Source organism: Hylaeus volcanicus, chromosome 6 (assembly GCF_026283585.1).
Source record: "Hylaeus volcanicus isolate JK05 chromosome 6, UHH_iyHylVolc1.0_haploid, whole genome shotgun sequence".
Classification (NCBI taxonomy): Eukaryota; Metazoa; Arthropoda; class Insecta; order Hymenoptera; family Colletidae; genus Hylaeus; species Hylaeus volcanicus.
Window position 1 is genome coordinate 175,118 of NC_071981.1, and position 17,413 is coordinate 192,530.

General features: G+C 42.6%; 1 protein-coding gene across 10 annotated transcripts in view; it reads left to right on the plus strand.

Moving 5' to 3' along the window:
* The window catches only part of LOC128877785 (uncharacterized), a 175,466-nt gene that overhangs the window by 48,211 nt on the left and 109,842 nt on the right, over window positions 1–17,413 (plus strand). The window contains exon 1 of one of the 10 annotated variants that reach the window (XM_054125302.1): window positions 10,944–11,130. The exons of the other annotated variants lie outside the window; for them this stretch is intronic. The gene's annotated coding sequence lies outside the window, so the exon portion shown is untranslated. Of the gene's footprint in view, window positions 1–10,943; window positions 11,131–17,413 lie in introns of those variants that run through there. 10 annotated transcript variants of the gene reach the window in all.

Below are 17,413 nucleotides of genomic sequence, written 5' to 3' on the forward strand. Positions count from 1 at the left end.
AAAAATTAATCAAGTAATCGCAAAAATTCATTGTTATTCTTCAGATAATGTATCTAAAAGTAATGTGTACAAATTTCAGAGCAATCGGACCGCACGTTTACTTTCTTTTGGGATTATCTCGAAACTACATTTTTCGAAATGGTACAGATGGTAAATCTCGTAAACTATCGGTCCGATTGCTCTGAAATTTGTACACACTACTTTTAGATACATTATCTGAAGAGTAGCAATGGATTTTTGCAATTACTTGATTAGTCTTTTTTTTTATTGACGATTTTTCTCGTGAAATTTCGGTGAGAAATAAAAAAAAAATTTCTTTGGCTCACCATAATTTTCTTAATGGTAAAAAAAAAATCCAATTGCTACTCTCATGCGACAAACTCCAGAAACAATCTAATATTTTTTTTTCTTTTTCACATGCAACCTAAAAAATATAACGATAGTACAGCCCACGCGCGTTTCGTGCCGAGGACCTTTACTAAAATTTTCGAACCGCCGCCAATTTCTTTTTTTGTTATCTCAAAAAATTTTTCATGTGTTCACTAAACCGTTCTTTAGTATGTGTCAAAACATAAAAATATTTTTTTCTATACTTTCGCATTTACGAATTTTTTAAGAATAGTACCCATCTGGCGAGCGCTTAGGGTGGCCAGGACGCTTTAAAGAAGATTCAATTTTACACAAAAGAGTCGAATGAACCACTAGGTTTAGGTTTCCTCTATCATACAATTTTGTAAAAGATCGGATTGTGGTGTATTCTGTCTATGTCTCGGCGTCTTTTTATTCATTTTTATTTTATCAGTTGGGAAAATCGCTGCTACTTCGAGTCTCCAAAAAACTCCCCTAATAAAATAATTTGACGTCAGCTGGAGTTGGTGAAATATTTGCAAAATCGTCCGAAGTTGCTAGTTATGGCTAGTTCGTCCTAGAGAAAGGGATTAAATTTCTGATTCTCGATCCACCAGCGATTATAATGCCGCAGCCGCCATAAGATTCGAGTCGAAACGTCACGCGAAACTGGCTCGCGCAAATGCTCGTTCGAAAAAACACACATATCTGCTCGTAATCGTTACACCGTGGTGTCACCCGTTAAATATCCATTTCGCAACTGCGATCGAACGTTAGCCACCGTCCACGCGGGTTCCCTTCGGAATTTCAAGTACGCAATAATTTAATCCTTCGTCTTTCCTTTATTCCCCGACGCGGCGGAGTAGAAAGGTTAAATAGATTAATTGCTTAGGTCGGATCGATCGAGTATGACAGGGTGTCGCCCTCTCTCTCTCTCTTTCTCTTTCTCTCGCCCACCCCTTCGTTTTATTCCTTTTTTCCTGCGCCTGGAAATTGCTATCGCTTTGAGAATTAAACCTGGACTCGCTTCACTCGCTGCGAACGAACAAAACGGCGGCGGGGGAGGAGGGGTGTGGGTGGGTGGGTGGGTGGGGGGGTGGAAGGCAGGAAGGAACGCCGAGGGAGGGAGTGTGGGAGGTCGAGGGGGTGGTAGTGGGGGGTGAGCCATAACGATGATGCTCGTTATTCGAAAAAGAAAGAAGAAAATATATCGCTGCCGAGGACTGTGATGAACGAGAAAGCAGAAGGCCGCCTGATATCGTTTTTTCGCTTTAATAAATCCCTCCTCCATCCCTCCCTCCGCCCCTGAACCCTTGGTGCACTTTTTCCTTCGCGATTTTATTCTCGATGGCTCTCGAATCACACGAGCGCTGTGTCGTTTCTTCGTTCTCTTCCTCCGCAGCCATAATGCACGCGGGTTAACGTTACGCGGCCTTCCCAAGTAAGGGTGGGTGGATAGTCACCTGATCAACCTGACGAAAATTATTTTATTCCTATATATACGCCTACCATCGTGTTGAGCCACGATCCCTTTGAGATTAGTTCGCGATGATTGTATTTTCTTCCCGCGTTTTTTTCTATATTCTATTTTCGTGGGGTAACATATTCCAGCGAAGTCTCTTGACGCTCTTCGTATTCGAATTTCTTGGTACCAATTGCGAAGCATAGTCATTGTCCAGTAATAACCAAGACCAAGTGAGCCAGAAGTCTATCAGAAGTTCCAAATTTGGAAGTCGAAGGATTCAGAGGCAAGCCGGCAATTGTGGTCGACTCCAAAGCAGCCTTCGAATCGATCGCGGCCCCGATGGTTGCTTTCGTCCACCCGTAGTTTCACTTTCCCTTCCCTGTAGGGCTTCGAGTTCACGCACCAAGTGCCGGGAGGCGGGATGCAACGATCTACCGCGACGAAATATAATCCCGGAGAGGAGCTTCTTGCCCGGTACTTCCGTCCCGGAAGTCGAACGCGCATCGGGAACAGGATACGCCCGACGAGAACTCTTATTTTTCCTTTTTTAACCCTGCTGGATTCCGGCTCGGACATATTTTTGTCAAAGGGATTTATTATTGGCTGATGGGACACTCTCTTCTTAAAATCGCTCCTCACTTTTACTCTTCTCTTTCTTTTCTTTTTCTCCAGCATAAAAATTGTTTATGCATAAATTGTTGCTTCATCATTTAATACCTAGGATAATATCAAGTTTTCTTGTAGGGCAACATCAAGCTTTGTGGATCATTTTGTATCCACAATCATTTTGACAGTAATTCCCAGATATTTGTTGTCCAATTCGCATTGCAATTTTATTTAAAAAATGTCAATATAAATTGTTGCTTCATCATTCAATACCTAGGGTAATATCAAGTTTTCTTCTAGAGCAACATCAAGCTTTGATCACTTACCATCCACAATCATTTTGACAGTCATTCCCAGACATTCGTTGTTCAATTCGCATCGCTATTTTATTTAAAAAATCTCAATATAAATTGTTTCTTCATCACTCAATACCTAGGGCGATATCAACTTTTCTTCTAGACTCTAGAATCTAGAGCAACATCAAGGTTTGTGGATCACTTATCGTCCACAATCATTTTGACAGTAATTCCCAGATATTCGTTGTCCAATTCGCATCACTATTTTATTTAAAAAATCTCAATATAAATTGTTTCTTCATCACTCAATACCTAGGGTAATATCAAGTTTTCTTCTAGAGCAACACGAAGCTTTGTGGATCACTTGCTATAAACGTTTTGACAGTAATTCCCAGGTATTCGTTGTCCGATTCGCGCGTAAAAAAGTGGCTGGGTGCGTTACTCCGTTTGAAAGGAATAAAAATCGAGTCGAGGGTCCCGCGGGTGTGATGGTAACACGCCAAGTGTAACGTTACAGGCCTGCGTGCAGAGTTACACCGGCCCGCGCGCAACCTATACAGATCTCGCTCGCGCGCGTAACACGAAACTGCGAGTTTCTCCGCGGATAGGAGGTCCGTGGCGCGATTAATCGCCCGACGCGCACCACACCTACCCATCGATGATTAACGACCGGGCAATTAGTGGATCGTCCCCTTGTTTATGACCCCGAAATTAGTTGCACGCGCCTTATCGTCTCATTGGCGATCAGGCGATCGCGTGGCCCGCGAAACACCCGGATGAATCTAAATTTCATTCTCGTAACGAATAAAAGCAACAAATCGAAACAAAAACTTGTTTTTCCTCGAAGGAAAAACAAGTCTATATTAAACCATAGTCGGCTAATTATGAAGACAGAAGTTTTCTTACTCTTACCTGGAAATCTTCGTTTCGGGAGATAACCAGTTCTACCACCACCGTCTCGAATTCACTCGTCGACATTTACGCGAACAGCAAAGTCTTCGGTTGTTCTGTCGCGCGATGTAATTAATTCTATAATTAAAATTAATACTAATTTTTACCCGACCAGGCGTCCGGTTGTTTACGTTTTTAGCGGTTGCACGAAATTCATATTCAGATAAGAATTTTGCCCATCTCTGCCCACATCCCTCCGTTCTTTCTCTCCGCCAACCCCCTCGCCCCCTCCGCCCCCTCGTTGCAGTCCTCTCGAAACGAAGAATCGATCCGGCGTGTTCGCCCGCGTCTCTCGGTTCGCTCCCCCTGAAAAAAGGAGAGGCAGAAGAATCGAAGAAAAAAAAAAAAGAAAACCGAAAGAGAAAGGGAGGAACGGGAGAGTAGGAGGAGTAGGAGGACGAGCAGCCGCGGCAGGGGCGAGGACGAGGGGGTCGAGGGTGTTGTTGGCGAAAGAGAGGGAGAAGGCGGTGCTCCTTTTCGAGCCAGCGCAAGATGGATTTCCGCGAACTTCGAGCGGGCCTTAACTCGCGAAAAATGTCAAAGCGAGTAGAAGAATAGCTGCCTGAAGCGCGGGAGGGGGAGTTTGGGTGAAAGGGGAGAGGGAGGGAGGGAGGGCCGCAAGACGAAGCGTTGTCGTCGTCGACGAATCTACGTGTGTCCCTTGTCCGTCCGCGTCGCGTCGCGTATACAGGGTGAACCGCCTAACTTCACCTTAAACAATTCTCAGCTTGTACGACGTATTAACACGTTGATCGCCACGTCACCCATATGTGGGTGACAGTGCTTTTCACCGAAGAACTAAAACCATTAATTCTGAAAGTTAAGCTTCACAGGAAATGAATTTAAATGAAATTCGTGTATTTTGATGAAGTTACAAAAATAAATACCACGACGGATGTTTGGTTACGTAGTCTCCAATAGTCTGAATAATATTTAATCCTAGCAGAAATTTTCAAGAATATTTCTCTGGCAGTCAACGTGTTAATTAAGTCCTCTGTTCCCCAAAAAGTGGCAATTTTAGGAGCGAAACTTGACTTTGTCACTGCCTTACCACTTTTCGTATCGCGATTTTTCTAAAACTATTTTCTACTTGTTTTCTACTTTCGGATCTTGAGTACGCAGATACACGTATACAGGATGAACCACCTAACTTCACCTTAAACAATTCTCAACTTGTACGACGTATTAATTAAGTCCTTTGTTCCCGGAAAGTGCCAATTTTAGAAGCGGAATTTAATTTTGTCACTTTCTTCGCATTTTTCGTATCGCGATTTTTCTAGAAAAATATTGGGTTGTCCAGAAAGTCCATGCCAATTTTTGATAGATGTGTAGGTCTGAATATGTTGAAATGGCTGAAAACAAATAACATATACATATATGTACATCCCTTAAAAGGTAGAAAGGTTGTGGAACAAAATGGTACCTATGTAATTCAATAAATATAATATTACAATTCAAATGTGCCTTTGAAGTTTTCTTAAACATTGGCACGAATTTTCTGGACAACCTAATACATTGTCTTGCTTATGTATTTGAAAGTCCGACCGTGGAAAATGTGAAAATATTAGCACTTTATCGACTGGTAGCGGTTGGATTCAATATTTTTTATTTTTATAATAGAAATACTGTACACTATTTATTTTATGTATCGGAGTTGTTTTCGGATTAATAGCGATACGATATTTTCATAATTCGTGTAATGATTGGAGCATACAATGCTATTTCGGTAATATATTAGGTAGACCGAAAAGTAATGTCGTTTCTTTTACATTAAACACAAACTTTCCAATAAATTTGCATCGAGTTCTTTTGTGTGGCACTGTTTATATAAATAGACAACCTAATTTCTTAGATGTTAATAATTGTGTATGTATTATTAGGTGGACTGAAAAGTAATGTCGTTCATTTTACATTAAATTCAAACAAATTTTTAATAAATTCCTTTTTTTAATTCATTATATAATCGTCCTCATTGTCAGCAGCCTTTTGTCACCTAGTGTGCAAGTTTTCAATACCAGAAAAATCAGTGAGCTGATAAATGATAAATAAGTATTTAAGATTGCAAAAACGACATTACTTTCCAGTCCATATAATAGATAACAAAGTAACAGTTGCTATTGCAAAAAGTCGATCAATAGGTTACCGATTGATAAAGTGTTAAATAGTAATTCCATAAATCCGTAAATAGAAAACTCCACGTCTCGGCTCACTTTTCGGAAAATCTTGCTCTTGTGTAAAAGAAGTACATCCGAAAAAACGCAGGATTCAAAAATATGATACACGAGAAGAATCATACTGGAAATATCATTCAACTTCTGTGATGAAAAGATCAAAAAAGAAAAAATGTTCCCTTTAAGAGCTACTTAAGCCGATGAAGTTAGGTGGTTCACCCTGTATACGTGTATCCGCGTACTTAAGATCCAAAAGTGCGCCCAGGAGGGGAAGTAGCACCGCGAGGAAGGAGGCCGCGAAGGGGGCGAGGAGTCGCGGGTCGGGGAGGCGGGAGGGGGGGGGGAGCGTCGCTGGAAGGGATGATTGTCAAAACAGGGCTGCAAGACGCTACGAAAAATGTTCGTATTTATGGCACTATTTCCGCCGCTTCGAGCCTCCCCCTTCTCGGACCACCCGCCCCCCCTGCGCCTAGCCTCGCCTCGAATGAAACCCTCCTTCCCCCCTTTTCTTTTTTTACTTCCTCCCTTCCGCCGTCGTTTTCCAGAGTGCGCGCGGCCGTTCTTACTTTTCTTGCTTTTCTCTCCTCGTGCCGGGACACCCCCCACTTTTCGCGTCTTTGCGGGGCGGGGGGGGGGGGGGGGGGCCGCGGCCGCTCGGTATCGTGCGCTCTGCCCTACCTTCGCCCGCTGCCCCCCACTCCTCCAGACTCCCCCCACTTAGCAGCGAGCGACTCGTCGGCGGGAGTTCTCTCCCCCCGGCCGAGCTCCGCGGCGCCACTTTAATGTTACATTAATAAAAAGCAACAATCAATATCTTCCCCGTAAAAAATTTTAATCTATAACAGAGAGAATTCCGGGCCCCTCCTGCATCTCCTACCACACCCGGCCTCTCCGGCGTTCTTCCTCGCGCGCTCTCTCTCTTTCTCTCTCTCTCTCTCTCTCTCTCTCTCTCTCTCTCTCTCTCTCTCGCGCGCTCTCTCCTGTTCTCTCTGCCTCCCGCCCTCTTGAGGAAAGCGCCGCCACGAACCGAGCCGAACCCTCAGTATCGTATCTAGGCTCTACCAGTACCCCGCTCCTCGTAGTCGGCGACAACTCTCCGTGTTGTCATTTCACTTTTCACGCCGCCGGGTACGCTGCTCCGCCGCCCTTCGCCCGTGTTGTTACACGTGCCCTTTTCTCGCGCCCTTTCGACTCGCGCGCCGCCGGTTCGCTCTCCCTCTGTCCCAGTGTCGCTCAGTGTTTTAAAACGGCCGTCTCTGCCCCGCGAAAAACTAGATTCCGTGTTTTCAGAGTGCGTAGCTCGTTGGGAACAAGTAAGATCGTCATGAATTCATAAATTCGGAAGATTCGGTGATGAATCGTTCAACTATAAATATAGAGCTTCTGAGATTTGGACATGTAAAGAAGTGATCTCTTTTGTTTTGAAAATATAAAACGAAGGGTAGTCGAGAATTTTTCAAGATTCTTTGTTTAACTTTTTTTTTAGAAGAATATGTATAGTGTTATATTATAAGAAATTTATTTTGTCAAAATCCGAGTAATTCCGTATTTTGTTTAGTTTGAGTAACTCGAGTTTGGAATTTGAGTCATTCATGGGACAGCATTTTTTGATCGGTCATAATTTTGTTCCTTGTGATTCGATTACTTTACAATCGTCGTATGAATTTCATACATAAAGGTAAAGGAGCAAAAATGATCTGAGCATTCAATCGACCGAATGTCGCGAATTAATCATTTAACGGCCGCGCCCGATTCAACTCGAGCAACGCAGACGCCAAATGATCAAGTCGGATCATGTTTAATGACCGAAGTAATCGAAGGTAAAACAGCGACGATAAATGGAAAGAAATACAGTGAAATTTTGTAAATATATTTGCGCAACTGTGAATTATCCGAACAGTGTAATAATAAAGATAAGAAACAATTATTAAGTGCTATTCTTTTGAACTAACGGTCAATAACATATTGTTTCGACTACCGACTTATAATTTATTTAATCAACGGTTTCTGAAATAATAGGTTCAGAATGAATGTCGACGTAAATTGAAATACAAACTAAAAATGTAGGATAAATTAGCGTACATTAAGTAGATAATATAAAGTAGCACTTAAATCTACTGATATCAGGGTTAATGACGTGAATTCAGATACACAAACGATTCTAATTTACATGGTTAACTAATTACCTATATACTAATTACCTTACTATACCACCTTCGAGTAGAAAGTTAGATTAAAATTCTCAATTAATACCTTGGTAGTTAAAAAGCAAAGATAGATGACACTAGAAGAATAATATTGACGAGGTCAGGTGTACGCCTAATCCTCAATCTCCACGTTACTCTTTTTCTTTTTTTTACAGGATTTCGCTTTTACACGGTTTTCAAAATAACGGATATCTAAAAATAAAAAGTGTCAAAAGGAAAAATTTGTGTCGCGCGCATATTTATACAGTCATTTTTTAATACCGATTGTTTGTTAACACGGACGTTAAACCTAAAAAAAGTGAATTCCCATTTTTTGCACACGGAAAGCATTCGTGCTACATATTAGGGCAGTAGTGCTTTTTAAAATTTAATATTTAATAGCAATAAATAATAGTTTGCGTAGCATTTTCAAAATTTCATCAAATCCAAACGTCAAAAAAATATTATTTCACAAATGGACATATTTATTCATGCATCATTTAAACTAAAATAAAATAAAAGGTATTTAGGCATTTCCCGTGTAAATTGGCTCGATTAAAAATTCATCGAACTAACTCGTGAGCGTGAAAGTAAAATAAAATTATTACTCGAAATTCATCCAGTCTATCGAACGGTAATTAATGAATAGAAACGTAATTCAAACATTCGAAAAAGTGAGATAAGATAAGGCGTTCGAGAGAATGTCGCGCGATTCGTATCGATAGTCGAAAAGAATTTCGCGAGAAGTTGAATCGCTACACGTTGTATTCGTTTCGAATAAAATTCCGCCCTTCTCTTTTGCGGACCCCTCTTTGTTTTCCTTCTCAGTCTCGCGTATTCGCCGGTTGTGCGTGCGCCCGTCGCTATACACGGAAGTCGAAAATGCGACCAAGGGGGAGGGAGGGGAGGATGTGCGTGTCGGGGAAAAACGTGCTCGCAGTCTCTTCTTTTAGCGATCTCACGCGTTCGGGCGCGACGACTGGGAATGAATAGCGTGCATTGTCGGGTATCGTTTCGCGTATCGGAATAAAATTTGCGCCGATTCGAAGTTTCCATCGAGAACCCGTTTCAGTTTCACCGAACTCTCGGGGAATCGCTGGCCGCGATCGCCCGAGAAGCGCTGACCTTTGTTATCGGCATTCTTCGGATTGTTTTTCCGCAAATGTTCACCAGAATATTTATCTGTCGCTGTCGACCGAGCGCGTACACTTTGCCGTCGATCGCTTTTCTAATATTTCCTCGCGATTCACCTGCATCAAACTCCACAGTGTTCCGGAGTAAACAATAATTGTAGCTAAGTTCTCGAGGAAAACAAATTACTTTACGATTTATTTTTGTGTAGTAATAATATTTGTAACGATACAATAATAAGATAGAAATTCCCGTTGATTCATCACCGAAAGATAAGAAGTTAGTATACCTGGTGTTCTCTTTGACTCGAGGATCCAGAATAATATACAGGGTGTCCCAAAAATGTTGGAGGTCCTTTGAAGGGCTGGTTCGGGAGGTGATTTGAAACTTTTTCCTTAGCGAAAATGTTGTCCGAGGCTTCGCTGTGAAGATATTAACGGAAAACACTGACCAATCAGAGCGCGAGTATGCCGATGGACCGCCCGCGGTAGCGTATAAGCGTGGACGCCTAGTCGCTCCAACGGTATACGCGCGCTCTGATTGGTCGGGGGTTTCTGTTAATATCTCCTTAACGAAGCCTCGGACAACATTTGTGCTAAGGAAAAAGTTGTTTCAAATCACCTCCACCCTGTATATATAGGGTGTCCAAAAAATGTTGCAACACCTTGAAAGGGGTGATTCGGGAGGTGATTTGAAACATCTTTTTCCTTAGCAAAAATGTTGTCCGAGGCTTCGTTGAGGAGATATTAACGGAAAACACTGACCAATCAGAGCGCAAGTATACCGATGGAGCACTCGCGATAGCGTATGAGCGCGGCCGCCTAGCGCGTAGCCACGCCTACCGCGTACGCTCTCCACGGGGATACTCGCGCTCTGATTGGTCAGTGTTTTCTGTTAATAACTTCATAACGAAGCCTCGGACAACATTTTCGCTAAGGAAAAAGTTGTTTCAAATCACCTCTCGAACCATCCCTTTCAAGGTGTTGCAACATTTTTGGGACACCCTGTAGTAGTTACCCGCGCGCGAGCATGCTCGAGCGCAGCGTTTAAAAGGTCAAAGGGTTAGCGAGTAATCGTAGACTACATTCGTAATCTGCAATCGTCAGTAACTCGTAATCTTTCGTAGCGTATCGGTTCTGATAATTCATTAATCGCGATTAGGGATCGGCCGGTAATCGTAATGCAGGTACTCGTCCATCGGGGATCGAATATCTGAAATACCGATCGAGGTTCGCCAGAACGATTTCATGTTCTCGTAGCTCGGCTGAGGCCACGAGCTCTCTCGACCTGCGTGTTTCTTCCCGGACAAAAGGGTACGGGAGTAGCGAGCGAGAGAAGAAAGACGATAGGGGGAGAGAGGGGAGAGAGCGAGGGGGACGCGCAGAGAGAGAGAGACCGAGAGAGAGAGTGAGAGAGAAAGAGAGAGAGAACGAGCGAGAGAGGGGAGGAGCGGCGGTCTCGCGCATCTCTGCGCGCGACGAAGGCGACCGAGCTTCATCGGGCCTCGAGAGACTATAGTCGACTATTTTAACTTGCACATTATGTTTTATAGCGTATCTCGTCGCTGACTCGACTCGAGGAGAACGTGTGCATCGTTATCTCTCGTTTTTCCACGCGCTTTCTCGCCGCCCGGTTGGAAACCGCTCTTTTGACACTGTCCACGGTGCCAACGTCCCCTTTGTGCTGCACAAAATCCAACGAACGACAGTTTGAACGCGAGCGCGATCGAGAGCGGTCGAATGTCGCCGTTCGACCCGCGACGGCGATTCGCGTGCATCACCGGCTCGAGCATCGACTTTTTTGCGCGCGTGCTTTCGTAGAAAGTTCCGAAGCTGTGCCAAGTGTGTCGAAACAGTATCCGTAGTGCGAATCGAATTTGTGCCGCGTGACACCGACCGCTGACGAGTGATTCACGTCCGACGACTCCGAGGAGAGCCGTTGATTCATCTTCACGCCGTGCGCGTTTCACGAACAACGTACGTAACCCTACTTTTCCTTGACCCTTCAGCCACGGCCGATTGTGCGGTTTTGTTCGTGCAAACACCGGGCAAACTCTGTTTCCTATCAGGAATCGGTGTAGGATGCAAGGTTAGCGAGATAAAAGTGACACAGATACCGTACTAGAAAAGAAAATTCTAATCGACGCAAACAAGTACGCGGTTTCCACGTGGTGGGCTAATCTCCGAATAACAGAATACGCATATCGATAACAGATGGGTGATCGAACTCCTCGATATCGCGTCTCTCCTCTCGCGACTCGGATAGATTCTCAGACCTCGAAAATAGTAGCGCAACGAAGGCAGATTTTTAATCCTCTGCGATATTATTTTCACTGAATTCGAATTTATCTCGAACAATTCGGACCAAATTACTCCAATCTCCAACAGAGAAATTTCGCCGGGTCTTGGACGACCCAGACTCCAAGCAATATTCGCAAACCATAAAGGATGCTGAAAAACATTTTGTACATCTAAACGGATGTAGAAAATAATGCCCTCGTTTTATTCGATACTTCTGGTTGCGGCGCTTGTTCGCAAGAAAAGCTCCGAACCGGATGACATTGCATTGGGATCCATCGGCCCTGGCCGTGCCACGTGTAGGTCAGGTTAGAAACCTGTGCGAACGTTTCCGCGACGCATGTTGCCGCTGGTCTCGCGTGTGACTGCGCGCGCGAGAGAGAGAGGGTTCTATCGTGGCTGCGAGCGTGGGAGGGCGACAGACAAGCGAGCACACAACATCCGACGAGCGAGAGACCGACGGGAAGAGGAAAGAGAGCATGCGGCGTGGTCGGTAGCGTGGTAGCGTCGGAGTTCGTACGGGTGACTGAATGGAATGAGTCGACTTTGGGCGCAGGGGACGACGGGAGGGGGACCGGACCAATAGAGTCGGGAGTTTTGTCAGGGGCGCGAAGGGAGGGGGGCCCCGGTGCCGTTGGAAGGGACGCGCTGACGGACTTACACACGTGCGTTCGAACCTACGCTACGCGTACGCTCGTTGCGTTCACGCAGAACTGCACGGTTCGAGTGGACGGATACAGACGGATACGTGTAGCGATGGGATTGACTCTGTTGTTGACGAATTTTCACCCATCGAGGAAGCATCGATAGTCTTACATCTTACTATGGTCTTAAAAAATTTCTCTTTTTACTGAATTAGGTATTTTTCGTTCGACAGAATCTGTAGAGAACGTTCGTGTCTTTATTTGCTGGACTAAGGGGTGCTATAGTCCAAATTGTAATTACTTCGCACTCGAATAAGTGAACTATTAAGTTGTCCCAAAAGTTTCTTTCGCTTTATTAACACATCTTGCGCGGATGCTTTGCCGCCAAACTCTCAACGGGTAGCGGGCGATTTTTTACAATTCGTACACAAAATTACTTCTGCACAAAATAGCTGCAGTTTGTGAACATTAGGTATTTATAAAATAAAACTTAGTTTCTCTTTAGGCTTATAAACATTAATAAACTTGGGAACAAAGTAGTTCAGTAGTGGTCTGACTTTCGATTGTTATTGAAGTGCCAGGTCTTCCATAACGTACGAAAGCTGTCTCTTGTCATTGTTTTCGGAAAAATTGGCGTTTCTATACACGGATCCGTGCTCCAATAATCCTCTTTTCGGTCCTTACGGACTTGTCCCATAAGAAGAATAAGCCCCAAAACTTTCTTCATGTCTTGTATCGTAATGTCTTTCCATTTTTATAATAATATCAATTTGACTCTTCTACAAGGAATGTAAACAAATTATCGCCAATAAATAAAGCTACAGTATCCGCTACATTATCCGGAACGTTTTGCGTATCTATTCCTGATCGACCTAAAAACTCTTCCAAGACTGGGCGTTTGTCTACTGATGACCATTCTTCTTGAGAATCAGAATCATCCGAATCCGGGCTTGAATCAGAACTGCTTGAAATTATTCGTTGAATAATAGTTCTAGAACGATATATAATTTCGTCGTCACTACAATCATCATTGGTAACCTAGTCATCGCAATTCGATAAACTATCTGCATACATATCTTCATCTTCGCATTCTATTTTATCGTTGTCCATCCTGTGATTAACGGACAGTAGGTGTTTTCTCGCCGTGGGGCGGCGCAATAGTCCATGCAAAACGACTTTAGTCGCTTCTCGCGCAAGATGCGTTAATAAGTAATACATGCAGAATATTTTATGTTTTATGTTACATTACTCAATTGTGCACGATTCATTTTGCTCCATTACTGTTACAACATGGATATCTATGAAATTAAATTGTTTATTTATATAAACACGACCACATAAAATAACTGAGTGCAACTCGCGAAAGAAACTTTCGGGACAACCTAATAATTAACTGTTTTTATTTAATGTTTTACTGTTTTACTGTTTTATTTTTGCAACGTTGATATCGTCTTTGATGTTTTCGACATGTGTTGTTTGGTACAGGGTTCGCGGTTTAGAGTGAATTAATTATATTTATTAAATTATTGGAACACGATGGGCGCTCTCATTGCTCGTGGAAGTAGTGAGAAGAATGTCAAGAGTAATCAAATGAAATAACTGTTAACACGCGTGCTTAAACATACGAAAACCACTTGTAAACCTGTCGCAACGTGATTCTAGTACTCTCGAGATACCCCAAAGTCCGGTTTAACATAGATAATAATTTCCAGTAATCTTGATATAACTAATTAAAAATTTGTTGAATTATAACATAGATACAGTCGATGGCTATTACCATGATTGCCATGATCTATTTATCGCAATTTCATTGTATAATTCAAATTCTCATTTTTGCTCAACAAGTAAGTTGAGCAAACAGTGTAGTTTGTCATTCGAAATTCATTTGTCATTCGAAACGTTTATCCAGATGAGAAATTGTTAATTTCTGAGTTGAAGTAGTTTGCGTTCGAGAGAAGGTCGTTGCCATCGCTACCGCGTGGCGCATGGCTCACGCATCACGCATCACGCACACGCGTGGAGTTGTTTATTCTGTCTCTCCGCGCGTACGTGCCAGCCGTGGAAAACCAGCTGTGCGAATCGATCGGTCGAGGATTCGATTTTTCTCCTCTCTGTCGATGCTGCGCCCCGATAAGGACGTCACGTGACGAGGATTAATTCGGGGGGGGGCTCGGGTAGGGCATACATCCGCGGGCGGAAAATTTTGCCAAACATCTGCATACAGGACGGGGACCGTAACTTTTACCTTTCTTGTCTGCGAACAAAATTTCGAATAAAAGACAACCTACCGTTTATCCGTTAAGGTCGATTCAAACTGTAACGACACGGACCGTCACGTTCCGGCAACGACACGTACCGGCACCGACACGACAAAACATTAAAACACGCGTTTTAATGGAACTATTTACACTTAACAGACACCGACCTGAACGTTCCGTCAACGGGAATAGTGTGAATAGTTCCATTAAAACGCGTGTTTTAATGTTTTGTCGTGTCGGTGCCGCTACGCGTCGTTGCCGGAACGTGACGGTCCGTGTCGTATAGTCTGACTTGACCTTTACTCGTCAAATAGAAAATAGAAATTAATATTTAGACACCAGACCGAAAGTTTCTTTCGCGAGTTGCACTCAGTTATTTTATGTGGTCGTGTTTATATAAATAGACAATCTAATTTCGTAGATATTCATGTTGTAACAGTAATGGAGCAAAATGAATCGTGCACAATTCAGTAGTGTAACATAAAACATAAACTATTGTGCATGTGTTACTTATTAATAAAGCGAAAGAAACTTTTGGGACAACCTGATATTTAATCGAATAGTTCATACAAGTAGGATGTTTTTTCGCAGAATTGCGATAGTTCGGTGAATCTAGGATGCTCGACGTAAGGTTTGGAGCCGATAATTAATAAGCCTAATGACGGATATCGTTGGATCCCGATTATACGTGAGAATTTATGAATAGTAATGCCTCGGTTGCGTATTCCTCCATTTTTGTAGAATACGAGATCAGACCTCACCGATCGTTAGAGGATCAGAAGTGACGTTGGAAAAATGGTGTTGAAACGTACGTGCTCTCCAACGATCGCATATGTTTTTTCTTCTTTTTCTCGCCGCCTATACGTGGCGATAGACTTTTTCGATTAGCGGAATGGCACGGTGCCGGTTGTTCCGATCGGTTCGGACCGAGTCCGTTCGCAGAAACGCTCGGTCATTGTATCGCGCCGTTGCCAGGATGTTACGACACGTTAACGACGTTGGAGAAACGTGGTGACAGATAAGAGCGCTCATCGCTTTGTGAACTCGGAGGAAAGACCTTTGGAAGATCAATTTTCCTCGCGAAAATTAAAAACAAGAATTATTCCTCAGGAAAAAAAATATTCAAACGTACGATTCTGCAAGAAACGAATGGTAGCCAACTATGTAATCCTAGAGATTATGTTCAGTTGTCATTATTATTTCTTCTGAGGAGTAATATTTTAATAGTCTAACGCATCAATTATATGTATACTCTTAATGACGTTGGCATATCGCACGTGCACTCTCACCTGTGATATTTAGTTCACTTTTCTAATTATCTGGTGACACACATTCCCATCTTCTTTTGTATCTTTAAACCATCTCCGCGATTCTCTCAAATGTACGAATTTTCTAAAGCACAGTAACGATTTAAAATTAAACCCGTTTAACAAATCCAGGAAAATGTATTCGTATTAATCAGTGAAATGCTACATAGTATCGTATTTTTAGTTTCGCGGATAATAGAGCAGAGATTATTTACTTGCCCCAGTTATATGCTTCGCAAATAATCCAGATGATTCATTATTTGCGTCTTCGAGATATAATGTAAAATGAATCACTACCCGATACGAAAAGTAACTGTAATTGTTGCATGCATCGTTCGTCGCGTTGTTAGAGACTTAAAAATTGTCCAACTTTGTAAATAGCCAGGATTTAAACTCTCCGTGTTTTCCGGACCGTATTAGCACACATCTGGTGTCGTGTTATCATTCGTGGAAAGAGCGAAAGGACGTGCGAATTTTTAGAGCAACGGTAAAGACTGCGGAAAGTTAACTGGAACGCTTCTATTCTGGGTGGTGGTCGTTGTTATCCTTATTAAGCGCGGCGAACCCGAACTCGAGGTAAAAGCGTAAAAGGCATGGTTCATCCGAGCCCGTGCACGGAAAGGGCAAGGTTCCCTGATATCCGTAGGAACGAGCCAGATCGAGAACTCGAATCCGTCCCGTCTCCGAAAACCTGTTGCGTTTTAACCGCGATTCTTTGGAAATCCGACAAGCCGCGCTCGGCGACTGGCAGAATTTCATTTTAATAATAGATGACGATTAAAACCATCGCGATTCCTGACGTTCATTCGATTAATCGGCCGACATTTTTGTGTTTGTTTATTAATTCACAACCGTCTCCGTCTATCGGGTTTCGTTACAAAAATGTGGTTCATTCAAGGCTGTCTAACCGAGCGTTAATAAACTCGCGCGAGTTTTAAATAGTATTTTAATTTAACCGAGATAATAATTTCAATTTAGCGAACTTCAGATTCGAAGTAATCGTGGCAGTTTTAATTATCGTTGTACAGGAATTTCAATATTTGTAGTTTAAATTGCTTGGGAGGTTATTTTAAACGAGACTTTAATTTAATAAGTTTTTTAATATAGTGTAAATTTATCATTCCTGTCCAGTGAATTTTAACGTTAAAAATAATCCATTAGATTGTCTGAAGAAACCTTTGTAATTTTTTGAACATTTTCTATTGTTGTTATAACATCGAAATTTGCATTATCCGGATAACCTGGTGCTCGCTTCTGATGCAGTTGCGTTTTCGCCAAGGGAAAATTGTTTTGCATAATCGGCGTGTCGTATTGACGTCAGGAATTACTCGATCGTATGACGTTTTTATCGACTACAGTGATTAAGTTTGTAGTAATGAATGTGAAAAGGAATCGCGCGACGTAAACGTACAGAAACTAACGCTATTCGTTGGTCCAGTACTCTGGAGTAAAAATACATTTTTGAAAAAGGGCTCGTGTATTTATTTTCCTAAAAAGGAAAATAGATGGGAAAGGGAAAGATACGAAAAATTCACTAGCCTAAGAAATTTAAATTTACCATTCAGTGACAATGTTGTGAACCAACGATGAACCAAAGATAAGGAAAAGTCACTAGTTTAAAAAATTTAAATTTACCATCCAGTGGCGATGCTACGAACTAACGCTAAACGGAAAAAAAACAAGTCGAAACGCGTAAAGGTCGATTCAGACTACACGACACGAACCGTCACGTTCCGACAACGACACGTACCGG